This window comes from Amblyomma mixtum, chromosome 7 (assembly GCF_055824585.1).
Source record: "Amblyomma mixtum isolate Tamu chromosome 7, ASM5582458v1, whole genome shotgun sequence".
Classification (NCBI taxonomy): Eukaryota; Metazoa; Arthropoda; class Arachnida; order Ixodida; family Ixodidae; genus Amblyomma; species Amblyomma mixtum.
In genome coordinates this window covers 22,716,309-22,737,493 of record NC_143018.1, presented here as the reverse complement: position 1 = coordinate 22,737,493, position 21,185 = coordinate 22,716,309, and the positions used below count along the sequence as shown (strand labels likewise).

Sequence of the window (21,185 nt, the reverse complement as noted above, 5' to 3'; positions counted from 1 at the left end):
CGGACCATTGGCCCGCGATGTTGGAGAATGTAGCATGGCGAAAGGCGTTGCGTATGCCTAATCCGCCTATCGCCACCTCTAAAGGCACAGGTCAAAGTGGTGGCGGTAGGCGGACGATGCATGCGTTCGGCTTGTCTCAACACGCGGGCCAGGCGCGGACCTCACGGAGCGGAAGCGGAAAGTCACGTGACGCCTGGTCCGGGAGTCATGGCATTGTGTGAATTCAGCTTAACAGGCCGACGTCCATTATAGAGTTATTGCTGCAAATGCATGGCCTTCAGAGGGACACCCTTATTGCGCTTCCAAGTCTCTCCTCCCCCCCCCCCCCCCCCCCCAGCCGTTCTTTCGCTATACCTCTCCCTTTGTTCTCGACTTGCGCAATAATAATCGTACCAAATGGTCTTACGTAGCCCCCGGAGACAATCCCTTTCAAGCGGGAATAGAGCGTAGACGTAAAACGAAAGAAAAAGAAGCGGTACTTGTCATCTAACGCTTACAGAAGGTCAGACCAATTAAAAAGAAAGAAGAACTTATAACAGCCTAGAACACAGAGATGCCTTCTTTATCTTGCCACTTTGTACAATGCTAGCTGTATGTGCATAAGAAATGCTGACCGATTTCACGACTTCACAAGCACAGGTGCTGAAACGGACCTGTTCTCAGCTGCACCTGTGAACAGGGTAAGGGCAGGTACCAGAACAAGTACAGGTGTAACCCTAGCGAAACAACAACACCTGCTATAACAGCCCTTGTTCAGCCGTGAGGCCGTCCGCTCGTTATTATGCCAGAGTAGATGCTTCAGCGCTGAAACTCGAGATGATCTCTGCTAGTCGGCAGCTTTTCTCTCTTTCTTCATTCATTCATTAAACGAAGCGTTCTTTCTTTCTTCGTTTCCTTCCTTCTTTCATCCCTTCTGTTTCGCTGTTCTTTCGTCTCACATCGACACTGACCCTGTAGCGCCGGACCAAAACCGTCGCCGATGAAGCGCGAAACAGGCAGCGAACAAAAGGAGCGAACCGTTGCTTTAGCTTCTTTTTTTTTCTTCCCCTCGCGCTTCAAGGTCGCCGCCGAGACGCCGACTACGCACAGCAACGGCGACACAACGCGCTCGCACGAGCCGCAACAACGAAACCTCTCTTGCGGGTAGCGACGCTTTACGGGTGGTGCTATACTAGCAGCAAACCGAACGCGAACAATTGACACGGAGCTTCGGAAAGAAGAACGACAGAAGCCTACTGAAAGAGATGGAGGGCAAATTATCACCTTTCTCAAGCTTTCTTTCTGCCTTTCTGTTTTATTATTTCGCCTTTTGTGCCGCCAAGTGCAGTTATAGACTGCTACGGGCAAAAGTGGGACGAGGCAGGAAACGGAGCGTGCCATGCTTCTCGGGTGTTCTCGTTATTTTATACATTCTTTCACGCAAAGGCTGCGCTAATGGGGTGTGAATACTGCAAAATTGGCGTCGGTAGACTTGTGCGACAGTAACAAAAGTAAACGAGCCGACACTTGTCGACAACAGGTACGGAGCAAATGCAGAAAAGGTGACTATACGGGCTTTGCAGAATTTGGTAACGCGTTTCCTGCGGGTGATTTCACAGAGAAAAAGGCGATAGAGAACCGTTTGTTGAACCATGTTTACTTCCTGCCAACTATTCTAAAACTATTCGAAAAACAGAAAACGTATTCAAAATTGTTTCCTATAATTTCGAACAGGCACTATTTCATTCGCTGAGCTAATCAAATAGCAGGATATTAGATTCAATATTCGAAAATTTCGAGTATTTGCGCACCTCTATAAAATTCTGTCACGTGCGGAAACATGTGTCAGGTAGCATGCGCTCCTACACTATGCGTACAAACCAAAACGAAAAAAAAAAGACGCACATGTATGGCAGCACAAATGATTAGCACATACAAGCAAGGTTTACAGCTCGACTGAGGTTCACAAACACCGCAGTTTATCTCCGCTTTGGGCGTACAATCACCGTTCTTCACAAACCCTTTGCTATCACTTCTGACCTCCGTCAGCCAAAATCTTACAGGCGAGTAGCGCTCATTTGCAGGACAGCATTCGTTTTCCCTGCGTCCACATCAGTACACAGATTAGTACGATAAATACGAAGTCACTAAAACTCGTTGCTCAGCCCACAGGACAGACTCCGCACATACTAATATCATTCATTCATTCATTCATTCATTCATTCATTCATTCATTCATTCATTCATTCATTCATTCATTCATTCATTCATTCATTCATTCATTCATTCACTTCATTAAATCATTCATTTAGCCATTCACTTTTTATTCATTCATTTAATCATTCACTCATTCCCCCATTCACTTCATTCATTCACTGCATTCATTCATTCACTTGCTACCTCACTCGTTCCCCCATTCACTTCATTCATTCTGCATTCATTCATTCACTTGCTAGCTCGCTTGCTCACTCAAAGATTCATTTATTCTTTCACTCACTAATCCACGCCCGCACAGCTACAGCGAAGTCAAGGCGTAATCCTCATTTTTCTCCTTTTGACAAATTACTTATGTGGTTCTTATGAATGGGCAGTAATTCTGTGCAGCACGTGCAACTGTCTCTTATCGACGGCTACCTTCCGACCTCTCGCCATCGATGGCGAAGAATTCGCCGGCGGTGCATTTTGCAGCGAACACAACAGCGCGCCAATGTATTTGCCTATACCACCGCCTCCGCGATTTATGGCCTACGCAGCGAACGACGGCGAGGCCTGGAAAGCAGCTCCGCCAAGAGCGAGTTATAGTCGTCGGAGATAAAAACCAGGATATCCGCGGCTGCAAAGGCAGCAGCCCACTGCAAATAACCAAGGCGATCTCGCCAATTGCGAAAGCGGTAGTTTCGGCATGCAAATACGCCGGGTAACTGCAGAGCTCCTATACGCCGAGGGATTAGTACTTTGCTAAAGAAGCCAGCAGTCTCTGAGACCCAAGGAAAGCATTGGGGGACGTGATAAGTTTGACAGCGCAGCAGTTATTGCCGAGTTGGGCGGCGACGAAGGCGGTGATTCCGGAGTAACCAGGTCGCGTGACCGTAGAGGACAACGAAGCTGCACGGGGAGGGGGGGGGGGGGGGGGGAGAAAGGGGGGGGGGGAGAGAAGGGGGGGGGGGCTGCATACCTGCGCAGCGGCGGATGTCACTGACTGTGTTCAGTGAAAGTGCAACACTTTCCGTAATCCCCCTAAATACACTGCATCAACAGTTCTCACAGATATCGATTCTCTTCGGGTATATACTATACAGTCGAACCTACTTACAACGAACCAGACGGTCGCGCAGGTTGCGTTCGTTTATCCGAGCTACGTCGTTACTGGACATACAAAATCCAAAAAAAATATACAAAGTCGGGCAAAAGCGGCGTTTAGGACGTGTAAAAAACGTGCTGCATTGTGTTGTCGTGAACACCTGAGCCAAATAATACACTTCTACACGCAGCAGTGAACCCACAATCATGCGTGAAATTTGGCAAGCCCTACCCGGCGACTTTTTGAAACTCTCGCACCCTCATCCGTCGCTCGCACCTACGTATACAAGTTGAGAGGTGGCTATTAGATTCTTTCAGACGTCAGGGAGCTACCACGGGCGCGGCCAATAAGCAGCGCAGCCCCGGCAAGTCAGGAAGCTCCGCCCCCGGAGGTGGGGCCGGCTGAGAAGCGCCGACCTTCCAGAGCGAAAAAAAGTGACGAGAGGAGAGGAAAAGGCGCGAAGACGCTGGAATTCAAATTTTGACTACAGGTAACTCACTTTCTACAAAGTGTATAAAAAATTCTAGCTGGACAATATTGGTGAAGCCGAGTGCTCTAACATCCCAGGCACACCGCAACTTTATTAGAGCCCCTTTCAGAGTTCGACGCGATATAACAAATCGCGGCTGAAGAATTATCGGCAACAGCTGGTAGGGCCGCCGCCCTCGCCACCGCCTTTATCAAATTCCTGGAAATATAAGGAAGCGTTCGTACGTCACGTAATGTGGCTTTTGCAGTTCGGGGCTGAGCGATGTCCGCATTATCATCCGCACCAACAAAGTCTTCCCAGGAGAAATCAGAACCGGCCAGCTGTGATGCATCAGCGACACTTCGCCACAAATCCACACTGTGCTACAGATCGCCATCCCATCTCTCATCACTCGCCACTTCCCATCTGTCGAGTGTATACAGGCAGCTGATTGGGCAGGTGACGCATGTCAAGTGACCGGCTGGGCCGACGAGGTCGATCACGTGTCCGGTATTCGAGCTTCTCAAATTGGTGCCACTTGTTGATCACCGAGCGTGCGCAATAGTACTGCCTCTTTCAACGCTGCCCCTGTATCGCGCCCACTAGGCCTTCGCTTCCACTCAAGCCACTTTTCACAGCCGGCACACGTACAAGCACGCGCTAACTGATATTGTAGGCCACGTATAGCTCGTCGGAGTGCGTCTGGCCGGCGGTTATGTGAAGTTTCAGGGTCGCATTCTTCATTACTCTTTGCGTCGCCACGTTCTTCTCGCGCGGTGTCGCGGAGCCCGGGAGACGCCTTCCAGTCCCTGCGATTGCGGGAAGCGGGAGTTTTTCACCTTCAGGAGATTAGTTATGGCGCACCCTCGTTCGTTAGTCAAATGTTTTTAAGCACGAAATGCTTTTAGCCCCCGTTGTCGGCAGTGTGGTGACGTCACGCCGAGACCTAGAGCCATCATCCGGGCACTGAAATCCACTCATCCGGGCACTGAAATCCACTCATCCGGGCACTGAATTCCCGTCATCCGGGCACTGAAATCCACTCATCCGGGCACTGAAATCCACTCATCCGGGCACTGAAATCCACTCATCCGGGCACTGAATTCCAGTCATCCGGGCTGTGAAACGAGAACATCCGGGCACCGTACGAGACTTAACGAGATTTAACGAGACTCTCTAAGCCCTCCTACGCGACCGGCATGCAAGCACCGGTTGGTCTCCAAACGAGACAAAAAATAACTGCTGCCAGTGCCTTCTCAATGTTTATCAAGATATCAGTGGAGCTGTGGGTTTGATAATGCACGGAATTATAATTTCCGATTTCTAATAAGGCGTGAAAAAAGCACATAAATGCCACGTTACACTTCGTTGTCATACGTGATCCGGGGGAGAAGCGCTGCGTTCAAAGGGCAAGGCATCGCGCCGAACGGGTGGTGGCGTTCCTCCCTTCCTTTACGGTGCGGTTCGGGTGTCCACCGAGATGGCAGAGAATTACTGCGCCATTTCCTTTCCTCGAAAAACCTTGCGTTCAAATGGCAAGGCATCGCGCTGAACGGGTGGTGGCGTTCCTCCCTTCCTGTACGGTGCGGTTCGGGTGTCCACCGAGATGACATTAGGCCCGTAAACATTTCATGCTTACTCTACTCTCGGTTACGGGAGAGGCAGAGATTTTTTGGGGAATCCCCAAGGTGTAGCAGATTTGTAATAAGGAAGTCATTACTCATTGGCATCTACCATTGCCATTTGGTCTAAAGTAGCTGTTTGGGAGCCTGCTAAGCATCTGGAGCCGTCAACATGTTGACAAGGTCTTTTCACAACCAACCGCTGATGTCAGTTGCCTGTAGGCTACTCCGAATTCCCGCAACGTTTGCGTCATGTGAAACGAACTGGCCAACGTTCGGTAATGTGCACTGCAAGCTGTGCAACAGGCCCGAGGGAGAGTGCGCGTGCAAAAAGTTGCGAACCTGCACTCTAACCTCAAAGTGGGAAAAGGTTTGGTTTGGTTTGGTTTGGTTTGGTTTCTTGGGGTTTAACGTCCCAAAGCGACTCTGGCTATGAGAGACGCCGTAGTGAAGGGCTCCGGAAATTTCGACCACCTGGGGTTCTTTAACGTGCACTGACATCGCACAGCACACGGGCCTCTAGAATTTCGCCTTCGAGAAATTCAGCCGCTGCGGCCGGAATCGAACCCGCGTCTTTCGGGTCAGCAGCCGAGCGCCGTAACCACTGAGCCACCGCGGCGGGGCTCAAAGTGGGAAAAGGAGCACCATTTCTCTACCCAGCAGTTACGAGTCATACTGGTGCAATGCTTTTGCATCGATTGTACCGCACGCAATATGTAAGCATCTTTTCTTAAAAAGGCTTCGCAACATTTGTTTTGGGGCAAAAATATAATTATTTACTTATTTGTCAGTTACAAAATAAACGCGCTTAATATATTTAAATACGCTTAATCAAGACTGATATATTTGTGAAAAAAAAAACGAAAAGAAATTTCTTGAAATTTTGCATCCCCACTCGCAACCATCAGCCAGCAGTGAGATTTGCCTGAGCTCAAGGTACGAGTAGATCGTGCCGTCACACACACCGTCCCGTCAAGCAAAAAGCCCATTAAGAGCTTTGTCAAACAGCATTCGGCTTTCCGACAGCTCCCAACCATCAAGTAGCCACCCGGCAAACTAACATAAATTATCAGTAGGTGACAGTACACGAGTGACACTACTTGTAACAACTTTAGTAAAGAAGGGGCGCATAGCGCAGCGAAAATGAAAAATCGGAACACAGACTTGCGCAAGTAACCGCAACGGTGTGCTCTTACGCAGAACGCCATGTTACGCAGCAACGTACGTAACATGGTTCCCAGCTGCGTTACGTAACACATGTCCTACGTTACGCAGCAGCAGGGCCTTATGTTACGAAGGGAGGATCTATACTGTTACGAGATGTCGGCGGCTGAGCAGCCGGGCGTGAATTATACCGGCCGGATTTTCCGGAACCTTCGCCGTCGTCACTGTTTCGACAAAGGCTCTGAGAGATAGCAACGCTCCCGCAACCGAAGATAACTCCGGACTGGCGCGAGCGTTCGTATATAGGGTCAGGGACGCTTCAAATTTCACGCATCGCTCGCAACTGCCCGCCGCAGTTGCCGCTTCCGATGTGTTTCTACAGATTTTCCCCGATCCATGACGTAACCGTGCAGTACTTCCCCGCTGTTCTCATCGATGTACACGTGACTGAATCTAGGCGGTTTCGCGGTTTAACGCCAGTCTCAGAAAAGCAAACGACTGGTAGATGTGGACAAGCTCTGGTTATGCGTCACAGCACCGACAGCTCCGCGCCTTTGACAACGAACCGCGAACCACCATGCATCTCTATCAAGCATGTCATCGTCAGGAAAGTCCGAGAAATCTGGCCTTAAATGTTGCCGGCGAGAACTAAGCAAGACTTAACCAACGAGGCTACAGCAGACGCCAAAGGTTCAAAGAGCGAAAAGCGACAGACGATGTTGCGCGGTATTATTGGTAAAACAAGAAAAGAGCTCGGCAAGGGAGACGAAAAGGGCGATCGTATATTACTGAACCGCCTGTGAGAATTTCATCACTTGTTTGCGGCTGCACCAAACCTTGGCGCCCTCTGACGGGAACTTCAAAGAGTCTCAGGAAGACCTGCACCATAACTGAAACTGGGTCGCTTCACAGACAAGTCCAAACACGCGCGGAACATTAAACGAGACAGGTGAACATGCGCCACTGCAAACCACTACCTACCATCGCGTATAGTGTAGCATAGAAATTTACATAAGCCGCTTGAATGCGCAGTTCTTCGCACCATACCACGGGCTGCCAGAGTTGGCTCTCAACTTACGGAGATACGAGCCTGCAGTCTTGACGGCACGACGTTGGCGGCGACGCCACCGACTGAGCGGGCAACGACCACGACATCGCCGCCAACGCTGCGTTCTTGAGCCCAGCCAGAGGGGGCATTGACGGGCATCAAGTCCGTCCGGAACCAACGCTGCCGCAGGAACAGGGACATGCCGACCCGGTCAGATCTGTTCCGCTAGGCCACCAACGACGGTGCAGCCCGCAGAAAGAGCACGGGAGTCACATCGCATCGCGCACGGCAGACACACGTTTCCAGCCATTGCGGAACGGAGCACGGACAAATTTAAGCCAAGAAGAAAGCGCGGCATCCTACCGCACTGCAACGGTCTCTTTCAGGCACGGCAGTTTGAGCTGAACGAACATCGTTGTAGCTCCTGGACTCTTCTTCCAGATGGAACTGTATAGGGCACACGGCTAGACAGGTTTCCTTATCAATCCACGGACAGAACGTCACGGACGTTAGAAGCGGCTCCGAAGTCCCGCCGGGCTGAACGTCCTGGTGCAATACACAGCCTCCACAAATGATTCACGAAATCCGAAGGTCCAAGTTTCGGGGGCGAAACCTACGCAATCAACCGTCGCGGTCAATAACGTTCACTGCTAAGAAAACGAACCATCTTCCACAAGAGTGGTATGAGGTCATTGGGAATCGTTCCACAAGGGTGATACGAGGTCCTTCATTGGGAATCAAGGTTTCCTCAGCAGGCTTGACAAGACATCAGCAACACTAAACTAACGCAAGACCCCACGATTCCTTAGCGACGAACCGCGCTTGGTGAATCCTGCGTGGACAAACGACTCTTCCCACAGTTACGACCAAGTCGACGCTCGTCAAGTGGAGATCAACGCACACGAACGGGACACAGTTGAGCCACGTCTGCAGAGGCGACACCCCAGCTGGCGTCTTCTAGTGACGAAAGGGACAACGAGGCCAGCAGGCGTGACAGCCCGCGTGTCTCTGCTTTGTCCGTCAGCGGCTTTTCTTGCCGGGAAGGAGGGGGGAGGGGGAGCCGGGACCAGCGATCCGTTTCTGCGGTGGGCACGCGCTCTGCTCGACACGGCTAGCACACGCATCAGGACTGCACGAAAGACACGGCCGACATGCGCAATGCACGCCATCGCGGTTGCTGCAAGGCGCTTGGCCAGGAGCCTCTACGCTCACGTGAAAACGAAAGCCCTGCAGCTGACCGACTCACGACTGCGGCCGAGACACGTTCACTATCTACCAACCAGCGGAGCGGCCAGGACAATTTTTTTTTTTCATTATTTTTGTTTGGCCCTTTAATGCATGTCCACCGGCTAAGACGCGCCACTGGTAGTGGATCGCGTCCCATATTATTGATAACTCGGGCAGCGAGAACTGAGCATATCGTTGATGTCAGCTGCCAGGTAGACTGAGGATTACGGTTAATGGAGATTTTGCGCGATTAAGTTAAGCCCCTTGATTTGAGGCACACCAGAGAGGAACGTGCGCGATTGATTTCCACCAATGCCGGGTGATCTTTAGCGTGCACGGAAATTTGAGCACACGGGAGTTTCCGTATGCTTCATATTTACAGATATCGCGACCGCATCTCAATAGAGAAACGAATTTCAAATCAAATCAAATCAAATCAAATCTTTATTTCAGCACCGCAAAAATGCTGAGGGTCGTGGACAAAAAGCCTCTTTATGGGCTTGACTAGGCCCACGGCCCTTTTCTACATGGCAGCATGGCATACAGCAAGAGAAAATTGTTCTAATTGTACACAGCTCTCAGAAAAAAAAGAGAAAAAAAGAAAAAAAAAGAAAGAAAAGGAACACAAATGGAAGTTCACAGAAGGTAAGCTACTTGGTACAGTTGTTAGGAATATAAATATAAATATAAATTTGCACGGTCCGATTCGCGCTTTGCTCAAGAGTATCACTGCCGTTGAAACCAAGAGTATTATCGGGTGTATGGTAGCCTAACGCAGGACTCGGCTTGTTTCGGCCATATTTCTGCGCCCGCTTAAGAAAAACAAATTAAGTTTTGGATGCAAGTTACAATGTGTAAGAAGGTCTGAAGCAGGTAGATTTTATTTAGAAATAGCATTAGGAAGGCAATGAAGGCGAAAACTGTTCGACGGAGTCGGCGTCTGTGTTAAGCCTCCACCTGCTAGGTGGTGCCCAGGGGGATTCGACTCTCTCCACCTTCCACTTGTCAACTGCCCCAATCCCCCTCTCCCTTCTCCACTTGTAGGGGAGAGGAAGGAGACGCCTGACGAATAATAACTCAGCAAAAAAAAAAATGAAAAAATAGCTAAGGAGAAAATGACTCAGACAACAGCAGGCCTACGCGCAAAATATGCCCCCCAAAGAACTATACTCCGTTTCATACACAGCAGGCAACGCTGCCAGAACTAGCGCGCGCCTGTTCGCGCAGGCTAAGTCCGCACGCAAAAAGTAGTTCGCCACACAACCAAAGCGAACACAAACAGATTTCGTAGCGACAGATCTGAAGTGCCGTGACTGGCACCTCCCGGACCTCGTTTTACCTCTTGCCACATTTTTGTCCTGCGACTCGTCGAGATTTCGAGAAGCAAAATGTACACGTGGCGGTGTGATACGCGTATTAATACAACTCGTAATGACGTGCTGCTTTGCACAAAACTTGCACTCATTTCGCATACTGGCAAAGAAACGAGTGATCGCTGTCATCACAATGTGCTCGGAAAGCAAGCAGACAGCGGCCAGTTTTAGTGAGCTCCAAAGACTCGCAGGAGAACAAAAGAAACAGCGGTCGGGCTATGCCATGCTTTGTTAGACGTTCATCCTCTTTTACGGATGCTGTAGATATTAAGTGGTGTTCCACATGTGGCACAGCACCCTTCAGTTAATTCGCTTTACGGGTTCTTCATTGAACATCGTTCGAAGGTCACCAATTACCCAGCGCACTCTTCACGTCCGTTTTCAATTAACTTCCTTCATTTAATTGTCCTTAATTTGATCTTCTTGCCATTTTGACGAGGCAGGAGCACGTCACAGAGTTGTACTACTGCGCCAACTGAAATGTTCCGAATCGCACAGTTCAAGACATAACAAGTTCAATATATATCAGTTTGCCGAATATGACCCGCATTGCAACTTCGAAACAACAATTTACAAACAAAGGAGGCGACGCGTTTTACGAACATGTCAGGAAATGACCACAATTCCCCTCGAATCATAAAAAGAAGACTACGTTCAGCACGTATTGCAATCAGAGGTTCGGTTCGCAAACAGATTCTTCAAATGCAAACAGCTATCGTTATTGCGCTGGCTGTCGATGAATTCGAACACTAGCAAAGGCATCTCTGCAGATATATCACCATGTCCCGCGTCAAAAACGGCCGTCCAGTAACGTGTGAGGAGCACACGAACTCCGTACGAGGCGTCATTCTAAAAGCAGTTGCTCGCATGGCTTCTAACACGATCCCCAAATTCAATAAAACAACCAGTATGCAAATTCCAGAGAAGATGACTTACAACATGTCGTTTTCGTTTATGGCGAGAAATACAGTACTATATGCAGTAGAAACGATGATCCACCCCGCCCATACAATGAACCACTACGTGAACGGACGACTCTAGATCCTTCCACTGCTATGGTATTTCTCGAAGACCAGCAGCTTGTCGCCACACTTAGGAGCACTAAACGCCGAAATGGTTGTCCCGGCTGTCTCGATCAACGAATAAAAAAGAAGTCCATCAAACAAGTCGCAAGTTACAACGGTGAACGGACATTATACAACTGTGAACGGACACTACTCCAAGCCCATACTAGCTAGCTTGGTAAAGCTTGTAAAGCTTGATAACACGACAACAAGATCAACCAAATCCTTGAGGGGGGTAAAAAAAAAAAGCAAGAAGCTTGCAACACCTACGATGAGCCGTCACATACCGTTTGTTCGCCGGTTCATCTATCTGCGCACGTCCTGATCAACACTTACGCTCAGGCACTGGGCGCAGAGGCCATTGCGTGGCTTCGTTTTGTTGTCCCTGTTGACCAGGATGCCGACGGGCTGCTTGGGAACCACGTCCGGGGCGCCCGGGGCCTTCAGTATGACGTCGGGCGCAACCGTCACCTGCCAGTTCCTCTTCCAGTTGACGCACGACACCTGACTGTACGGCATGTCAGCCAGCACTCGCTTCACCTGCAGCATGGGCATGGTGGTCCTGGTGCTGTCCCGGTGCAATCCCAACGGCGATCACGGGCAGCACTGGTGGCACACTGCCGAGGTCATCGACTGACCATGCACACAAGCACACGCATCGCCCGGTACACCGGTCAAAAAAATTCACACCGTTGTCGTCGAACTATCACAAGGAACGTCGTTTCGTTGACAGAACTCTCTTGAGAATCCTGGTATCGTAGACTCTGCGGCCAGAGAAGGAGGTCCAGGATAGAGCGAGGCGACCTTCGAAAAAAATCCGCCGTTCGAGAGCGGAAAAAAAAAAAAAGAGGCTAGGGAAGCTTGCCAAAATACTTGCTCCTACTATATATACCTACCCACCAACTAAATAACCGTACTCAAACGACAAGGAAGCGTCAAATGCTCTCAGTCACGGCGGACTCCTTCCGGAAGCTCGATGCAGTGTCGACCGAGAGAACCTTCGGGAAAATAAGCTGCCAAACAATCAATACCCCCTGAACAGGATTGCTTCATTGGTTCAACGTCGCGCTGATATCAGGGACTCTTCAGAACTAGGTGAAAAAGAAAGGTTCGCCGTAATTCCAGTCCAGTCGGCAACGAAAAGTACGGCGAGTCGAGAGCACTCACAAAGTTGCAGGGGGCAGAAGAACCGCAAAACGGAGGTCTTCCCTTATGTAATCCAGGCGCCTGGGCGACGACTGGAAGATTGGACGGGCGCACAAAAAAAAATGCGCGCGAAATGAGCTGGAAACCCCGCGCAAATTCCGCGCGAAAACGCTGGTATGCGGAAGAGCACGGGAGCTTGCGCACCCCCGCTAAAGCACTGCACGAGCCTCACTGTCAAAATGCCCCCACCAACTGTCGTGTTGCCCCCGTCGACAGCGAAATGACTACGAGCAATTCCCGACGAGAGAGAAAAGAAAGAAAAAAGAAAACGAAGAACAAATAGAAAGCGCCCGGAAAGACAACCGCCGGAAGGGGTTTGGTTACTTGCCCGACTTCTCTCGCGCCAAAGTAGCCGATGGTGGTGTTCCTGGAAGCGGGGGGGGGTAAGTAACAAACAAAAACACCTCACACCCCGCCCAAATAGTGCGACGAAAGGAACGGCCGAAATGAATTGGTTTCGAAGGTCGATCGTTGGCTCTCACTAGACGCGGCAATATAACGGCTACAACAACCGAACCCACTCGACGACGACGACTTCCACAAGAGAGATAGGAGGAGGGATTCAAAGACGAGAACGAAATTGACCGCGTCTATCGCCTCCTGGAACGGAGCGCTATTAAAGTGAAAACAACAAAGTAAGAAAAGAAAAGCCGGGAAATTCCGACGTTCCTTCTCCCTTCCTTTTTCCTCCGCCTACTCTTTAGTTCTGCTAATTGGCGGCACGAGGCAGCGAGCAGAGCACAAGACTGACTAAACCGAAGAAGAGGAAAAGGGAACTGAAACTATGGAGACGAAAGTTAGCTTTGAAACGAGTTGGTTAAATCACGCTCCCACAGCAACTCGAATGCACGTACAAGCTGTGCGAAGCGCCTCACCAACAAGCCGCTGTTGTGTGAAGGAAGAGAGAGAGCGCCTAAAAATAACAACAAATAAACAAATAAATAAAGAACTCACTCGCCAAGCGATTTCCAGTACTGGCTGTCTAACGCGGCCGAACCTCCCGCTGCCCGGCCTGCCGAAGTAGCTGCCGTTGCTGCCTGCCGCTACTTTACCGCGACCCTTGCGGCAAGCAAAAAACCACGTGAGCGCCTCGTCGCCGTCGCCCTAGCTAAGCACGCCGTTCAACAGCCACCGGCTTCGTCCGTTGCTTTTTTTTTTTCTTTTCTCGGTAACCGCTTTCGCATTCAAATTGCAAGACCGACCGCAGGATTGCGTCCGTCGAATACGACGCCGTCCCTCTCTCTCTCACCGCTCACCCTTTCCGCCTCTACGATAACGAGGAACGCCCAGACGACGAACACGACGATGTCCGTACGAGGCAACAAAACAAGACAATGCCTTCTTTTTTTTCCCCTCCCCCTCCTCTCTCACTCGGCTTCGCAGAAGAGCTAGAAAGTTGCGCAAATAGCTCGCGGCTCTGGCTTCAAGGCTGCGGCTTGCCCAGCTGTATAACGCTATGTCCGGGGCACTGAAGCGATAAAATAGTCTTTAGAAAAGCAAGAAAGATAAAGCCCTACGTCACTGGACACGGGCAGAACGTGTCTTGGAATTCGCCACCCTGGCTGCTTCTGATTATCAGGTATCCATCCAGCCTTTCCGGGTATAAACCGAAACCAGACGCGCGCTAAGCGGTACGCGGGGAATAACGGAATGTTTGCAAGCAGCTGCTCCTGGCGATAAATAAATAAAGAAGTGACGGCAATCGAGGACTAAACCTTCACTTCACAGACGCCCACTTTGTTTGGAGTTACGTAATTCCGATATATATCATCAAGGACGCTACGCAACTGACGCTAAAAAAAAAAAAAACCTAAACAATCCACAAACGAGAAACGGAACGTGTAAACGAGCCGGCAGGTTATCTCTCCCTGTGCACAATGGCTACGCGCGCGAATGGCAGGTACAAACTGCACCGCTCTTTTTTTTTTTTTGTCCCAAGCCGCGGCACGGTGTACAGGTAAAGTAAGAAAAACGTGTACAAACGGCTGACAACTGCAACAACACGGTTGTTATCAGTAGTCGCGCTGCGTGTGGACTTTCTGGGCGTTCCGTTCCCTCCCACTCCGAGCTAAGCGGTCGAGAGAGGGAGAGAGAATACCAGGGAGCTTTCCTGTTTCTCTCTCTCACCTTCCTCCGTGCGACAACCCTGTAATCCTTTCAACGCACGTGTCCCGCGGGCGGCAATTAACCGCGACAATCTGTGACCCTAATGACGCGGCGACAAAACGACGAGACAGTGTCGCTCTCGGGCTGTAGGATAACACGAGGAAATATACAGCCGTGGCGACGACGATGGACGACAACCGGCGTATTTTTCCGAGAACTTTGCGCTCGTCGCAACGTCGTCGCAATGTGTGCGCGTCAGACGAACAGGTGGGTTCTTTAGCAGTAAAACAAAAAGTGTCTTTAGTTTAGTACCTGGCGAACGGCTGATACCTCGGTACCGTAGTCGACCTGGTAACAAAGCCTGAAATCGCCTCGACTAAAGTAGTGTGATCAATGTTGACACCGATATCGCAATGTCCCTTGAAGAGAAAACAAGATAAAGTACTCCTGGACATCCAATAAACCCTGAACACGGAGTCTGTTCAAGGCGATGGAGACTCAATAGAAGGTCGTCTAATTGGCAACGAAGATTTCAATGCTGTTGCCGTAGGCGGCAGCAAAACATCTTCACTGGAAACAATGGACCAGCGAAAGCTAAACGCGTTCACTACCTCAAAAGCGTCGCTTCATGGAAAGCAGCGCAGGTTTTCAACGGTGCTTCTCTAACGGCTCAACTTCTTGTGGATAACTTTCGAAGCGTTCCTTTGTACCGCTACAGAAAGTAGCAACCCAGCAAGGCAGCGCTGTGCAGTGAAGCCACTACGGGTGTAAGAGCATGAAAAGACGCGGTCGAAGAACGTCCACAGGCTGTTGCAACAAAAGCCAAGTCGAAATTCCAAGCCAAGACAAGTATGCCAACAAGTCTGCACTGCGCGATTGTCCGTGGAAAAATGCGCGCCCGTCGAGTAACTGCAAAGGTGTTCCTCTTCGGCGGCTAATTCTGGGCTCCAGAATCCGAAAATTGAGGCTTCAATTGAAGGCTACCAGAAAATATAAAAAGAACAGACGACAGAAGTGCTTCACTATGAAATGCTTCTAAGTGAATCCGTCGGAAAAGACTGGAGCTCAGATCACCCTTCTGCAATGTCAGACAACTGGTCACTCAGTATACAGGATTGACACAGGACCTGTAATCATTACAGATAGCACTCCTTAACAGGAGAGCGACAGAAGAATGAAGCAAAACACGCAATTCTGCGCCCGTGTTGTAGAGCTCTGTCGCAGAACTCTTGCGCAGCCAACCGAAATGAGCGCAGACTGATTTCACACGCCTACTCAGAAGAGACTCTACAATCAAAAAACACTCACAGCGAAGGAGCTACACGTCTTGCTGAAAACAAGGGAACAAAAAGAAACTTCGCAGGCGGGCGAAGCAGACGAACGTGTGGTCAGGGCGCCGTCGTCTGCTGCAATACTGCGTAGAGAGCCAGCCTGCCACCACAGTTTCGCACACACACACACAGCCAGACAGGTCGGCGCCTGTCCAGGGAGGTACGTAGACGGAAAACCGAAACAACGTAAAAAAAAAAGACCTCGTTACGAAAAGGAGCGTTGCTTCAAAACTGCGCAGAAAAAAAGAAAACGAAGATTTTCAGGACGAAGCAGACGATAGAGTGGACACGTTGTCGTCTGCTACGTGGTGCTGGCGACCAGAAGGACCGCAGTTTCGTAGCCGACAAAGGTAGCCGATGCGAAATAAGGAAAGGGAAGGGCGCACAAGACGACAAATGGAGAGACACAAGCAGCCTTTCTTTCCTTCTCACTACAGACTGAAGAGAGTGAGGAATTCTAGTGTTCCCGGCGGATGCGCAAGGTCGACTCTGGAGGGGCAATTACGTGCACCCGACGCCTATCTCTCTCCCATTTTCCCCCTCTGCTGCGGTCCCGGTGTATTATATATCTATGCACGTCAGTCAGTCACGCGGAGCCCTGGCGGCAAATTGCACGATTGCGCAGGCCAGCCCAGCGTGGAGCTCTCCGCCCCCGCAGATAGATGGATGATCACTCAATCGAGCCACTGCCCCTCCCTCTCGTGTTTGGTCCAAACCGGGGAAACACGGAAGACGGAACACTCCGTACACACACACGCGGAGACGACGTAATAGAACTAACGCACTACTACCGTTCCTGCTGCTGTATTATAGAGAGCGGTAAGGCTTCGTAGGGTTCTCAGCGATTACAGCTATGCTTGGTACCGGATGGTAATCGAACGGGTGCCTCGTATAATAGACAGAAGTCGTTCCTATGCAGCTTATTATTCTTAGAACGAGTGAAAACGGAGTTACGAAATCGACCGTGGATCTTCGCTTTGCAGAAAACGTTCGCGAGTTCCGAATTCGTGGGTTCGGCGGGGACAATTTGGAGACTCTGAGTAAACTTCTGAGTCAGACCCTTTTTTCCATAGTCATTCTGCCACGAAATAAACGAATGGGAGCTGGATGACTCAAGGGAGATGATCAAGGGTCTTGGCGGAAACGATTCGCCGAGACACACTATGCATATAATGGGTGAATGCATGCAACGTGCCACTTTTCCTCAACTTGCGACGGTTCTCACGCACTTGTGATTGCTTCACCGGAGTCTTTGCGTCACGACATGCGAGAAAGGATCTAAGGTTGCCAAGATTACGAGAAAAAGTAACCAAAAGCGATGAGTTCCTCGCCAACAGCAGATACGATTTTCCGAGAGGGAATCGTAGGTCCCCTTTTCGGTCCAGCGAAAAATCGTCGATGACTGACAGTCCAGAGGATGTTTCAATAAATAAAAGAAAGATGTGCCTCTATTTCAAATGTGTCAACTGGAGCTCATTCGATTGATAGCGCAATTCCTAAAGGCCGACGAAAGCCGTCCATGTTTACGAGCGCTAACCAGTCCGGCGTTACGTTCGAAGAGCCGTGAACACACCTTCGAAAACAAGTCCTCAGAAACGGCGCCCGGCAAAACCGACGGAACACTATACGCAAAAAAGGATCTCGCCAATCTCACCTGTCACCAGCGCACGTGACCTAATTGGTCCGCAAACAAAATTACACGGTGAAGAAGGTCTTGGATGGGATTCCCTATCGTCAGAGTGTTGACGGGCTTTTCGAACAGGACACTCGATGGCAGACGCTTGACAGCGAAAATGATAATTCACGTTTCTCAATATGCAAAAGAAAAAAAGACGTTCACTAAGAATAAACCACACAAACCAAGTTGTTGACGCACCAGGCTGGTCGGTGAGCTAGTTGGCAATGCTAGCAGAACCAGACGCAACTAGGTATTATCCAAGATGTCGTCCAATGAGATTTCCCGCACGACGACAACAGCGAACATAAGCAAAGGCGACACGAACGAAACTGAAGCGACGCGGCTCCTTGAAAGCGGAAACACTGAATACGTTAGCGCAGTCAGAACGGAATTCCTTTCTTGGCGTTTTATCTTCTTTATCGGTGCCGCAGACGCATAATTAATGGTGTGGACAGGACAGCCGCTCGGAAGCAGTCACATTAGCAACGAACACACAATTACGCACGCACGTACACACACACACAGGCGTAACCACCACACCCAATCAAGAGGCGGAGTCGCAGACGATACCGTGCCAGCGGCCTTAGCGGTAGCAGCTACGGAAGAAGCCTCCACGCCAGACTTGGAAGCGCCGGCAAAATTTCTTCACTTTGGCAACACGTCGCACCCGTTGCCGACGCGGAGACGGTGGCAGTTGTCGAGGAGTCTTGCGTAAGAACCGTTCGTTAACCGCAGAGGAGAGACACTCTTGTACACTTGTACAGTTGGCTCGCGTAGTGGTTGTATAGCCGCCGGACTTCCTATAGTGTCGTCTGCTACGCCGAATGCTGGAGTCCGTCGCGTGCGCTGCTGCCAGAGACGTTCGTTTCTGCGAACTAGCTCGAGCGCGACTGTGCAGAGGGAAAATGACACGAAAAGAGAAAAAAAAAAAAAAATGAGTGCGGCACGGTAGCAAAAAAAAAAAACGAAAATAATTTCCGCAGAGTGAGCTACAGACGTTGTTGGGGGACAACACAAACGCTACCACCAGCCTCGGAGACAGCGTATACCAGCGTCGATTACGACTGAACCGGCGGTGTGCCCTTGAAAGCAGGCGTTGGAGACGGCTTTTTCTTTCTTTTTTTGTTTGCTTTCTTCTGCCTTTCGTTCCCTCTCGTTCAAGGTGGACTGCAGACGCCCCTATAAGCTTGCTTTCTATATATAGTTTCTAGCGCCTGCCAAGCAGTGCTACCACCTCTGTAATTTTTTTTCCCAAAGAATCGGTTTTGTACGGCACGTTTCTCCGAGCCCCCCTCCCCTTTTTTCTTTTTTTTTCTTTCTCTTGTAAGTTATAAGGTATGCTCGTCTCGTCACCCGAGCGAACCCGAGAAATCCAGTTCTACCGTAGATAACGGCTCTTCACCTTGACACGGCCGGGTGAAGCCAACCTCTTTGCATGTGTAAGCGCGCACTTGTCAGCGTCAGGTACCACTTACTGAGGATACCGAGACTCGGCTACTCTCATCGAGACGTTGCGGAACCTAGTTCGGAATCCAAGCACTACAAATGCACGAACGGCGTGCAGCCGCTAAATCTCCGAGGCTTCGTGTTGTTGTCGATACGCAGAGTCAAATATTGCTCGACCGGTCCCGAACTACTTTCCGTAAACATGTCAGCGAACCAAGCTTGCGGGGTCGCTGGTCTCATAGTCAAAGGTTCGGAGCAAAGTTGCTGGGGCAGGTTTACACGATCCCGATGTATGCAGGAGTTCTATTCATCCAGCCGCCGTCCCTGCTTCGTTCCTTGGTTCTGAGCTGGCGACAGGTTCATGTCAGCGCATAATCTCAACATAGAACTTGAAGGAACTTTCGAGCGGCAGTTCCATGCAATGGCGTGTCCACCGGCTCCTTGCATTAGTTCTTTAACAGCGAGTTTTGAAAGGCAGCTACAGTGACAAACTTGCATGAGAGACTGTTATTCTATCATGAAACCATGAACCCACTCTAATACTGTCTGCAAGAATGGCAACACTGATTCTCATACCCACGTTATGCAACCCTATGTCTCACGCGACGGGTCTTTGCAGCAACTGGCAGCCAATTTTTTTAAGGCGCTATTGAAATTCACACGTCTTTTTTTGTTTTGTTTTTCTCCCTGTTTCTGCGTCACAGGAACACGCCCACAAGACAGCAACGGGAGGAAGTAAACGCCACCTATCGAAGTGGAACGAGTACACAGAACGGTACCAAATGGTTAGGGCATCATGGGGCTCACAACTCAGGGAAAATCTGATGCAAGACTGTCCAGGAACAGGGATCACATGAAAAGCTCCAGAATCCACCGGACACCCAAGTGAGGTACCTTGAACTTTCTGAACAAGTGTCAGTGGATGAATGTTCTCCAAGACTTACTAGTCGCCCAGAGAAACAGCGAGATATAGGCTCCGATCACAGCATTAGGTTCCCTAAGACGCCCGCAGAAATGCATCGGATGTCTTTCTATTTTCAAGACGTCAAGTCCATGAGTCATCTACGAAAAGACATTGAGAAGGAGCTATTCGTTAAGCACGAAATGCCACAGCAAGGCACAAATAGCCCAGGTTCCGTGCTTCCCGAAACACACACGGCAATGCTCAGCCTCGACGGTCATGAGAAGAGTTTAAAAAAAATAAATCTGTGGCCCTCGTGGCCCCAAAACTCACAGCATCTACCTCCAGAGGAACTACGATAGAACAGTCACGAAGTTTTCACAAAAAACCACGAAGCAAGCAACGCTGCTTTGAAAGGTCACTGTCGCAGAGCTATACACAGCCCCACTTATACATGGAAGGCCGCAACAGTTTACAAAGTTGCACCGCGCCCAGCAGAACCGCAGCTAGCCGGAGCTCCACACATCAAGGAAACACTGTTGTCATCACAATCACCGAAGATCACAGCGACAGACCACAGAGCTGCTCCAGCGTCATGAGGAGTCTTCTGAAAGACAGCTTGTCAAGAAGTTCAACGCGGGAGGTTTCGTAGACTCACACGTCCGTGGTAAACATCAGAGTCGGAGCACAAGACCCCGTCATAAAAGCACTAGAGACTTGAAGACCCCAGCAGGCGCCAGTCGTCGTTGCCGCGGCTTTTGGACAATCTTGTGCGAGCCGCCTTTGGAGACATGCCAGTGGACACCTCGATCTTGACTTCGATCTAAGGTACCATCTTAGCCTGAGACCGCACCCAGTACAGGAGCATGTCACCACAGAAGAACCAGACACTGCTTGGACAGTCCTCCAGTGGTTGTTCCACTACCTCCTGCAGTCTTCCTCAAAGACCCGTTTCAAGAACGTCAACGCCACTGCAGAGAGACACAAGTGCAACTAGAGACACGTCAAAGCACAGCACCAGACCCCGTCGCCACCCGTGCTCCAGACATCCAGGCCATGTTCGCTACAATCGCCTACATATCTCGAGGCACGTGACCTGCCGGCGACCTCTCCCGACCTCCTCCGCCGGCAGGCAACCCTGGCAGCACGCTGCGAATGTCCCGGCACAACCTCCAGCGTCTACCGGTGAACGGGGACGACGTTTCGGCTCTCAGCACCGTTCTCCGTGGCCACGCCGCACAGGTACGTGAAAAAGCAGGGTCGTAGAAAG

At 50.3% G+C, this 21,185-nt stretch overlaps 1 protein-coding gene and 1 long non-coding RNA gene across 4 annotated transcripts in view; one reads left to right on the top strand and one right to left on the bottom strand.

Moving 5' to 3' along the window:
- Positions 1–20,193, top strand: part of LOC149335265 (uncharacterized) — a 38,370-nt gene extending 18,177 nt beyond the window's left edge. The window contains exon 3 of the long non-coding RNA XR_016284029.1: positions 19,719–20,193. This is a non-coding gene — a long non-coding RNA (uncharacterized LOC149335265). The remainder of the gene's footprint in view (positions 1–19,718) is intronic.
- The window catches only part of LOC149335264 (adenosylhomocysteinase-like 1), a 266,601-nt gene that overhangs the window by 211,451 nt on the left and 33,965 nt on the right, over positions 1–21,185 (bottom strand). Inside the window, exon 1 of one of the 3 annotated variants that reach the window (XM_089551927.1) lies at positions 11,584–14,179. The exons of the other annotated variants lie outside the window; for them this stretch is intronic. The gene's annotated coding sequence lies outside the window, so the exon portion shown is untranslated. Of the gene's footprint in view, positions 1–11,583; positions 14,180–21,185 lie in introns of those variants that run through there. 3 annotated transcript variants of the gene reach the window in all.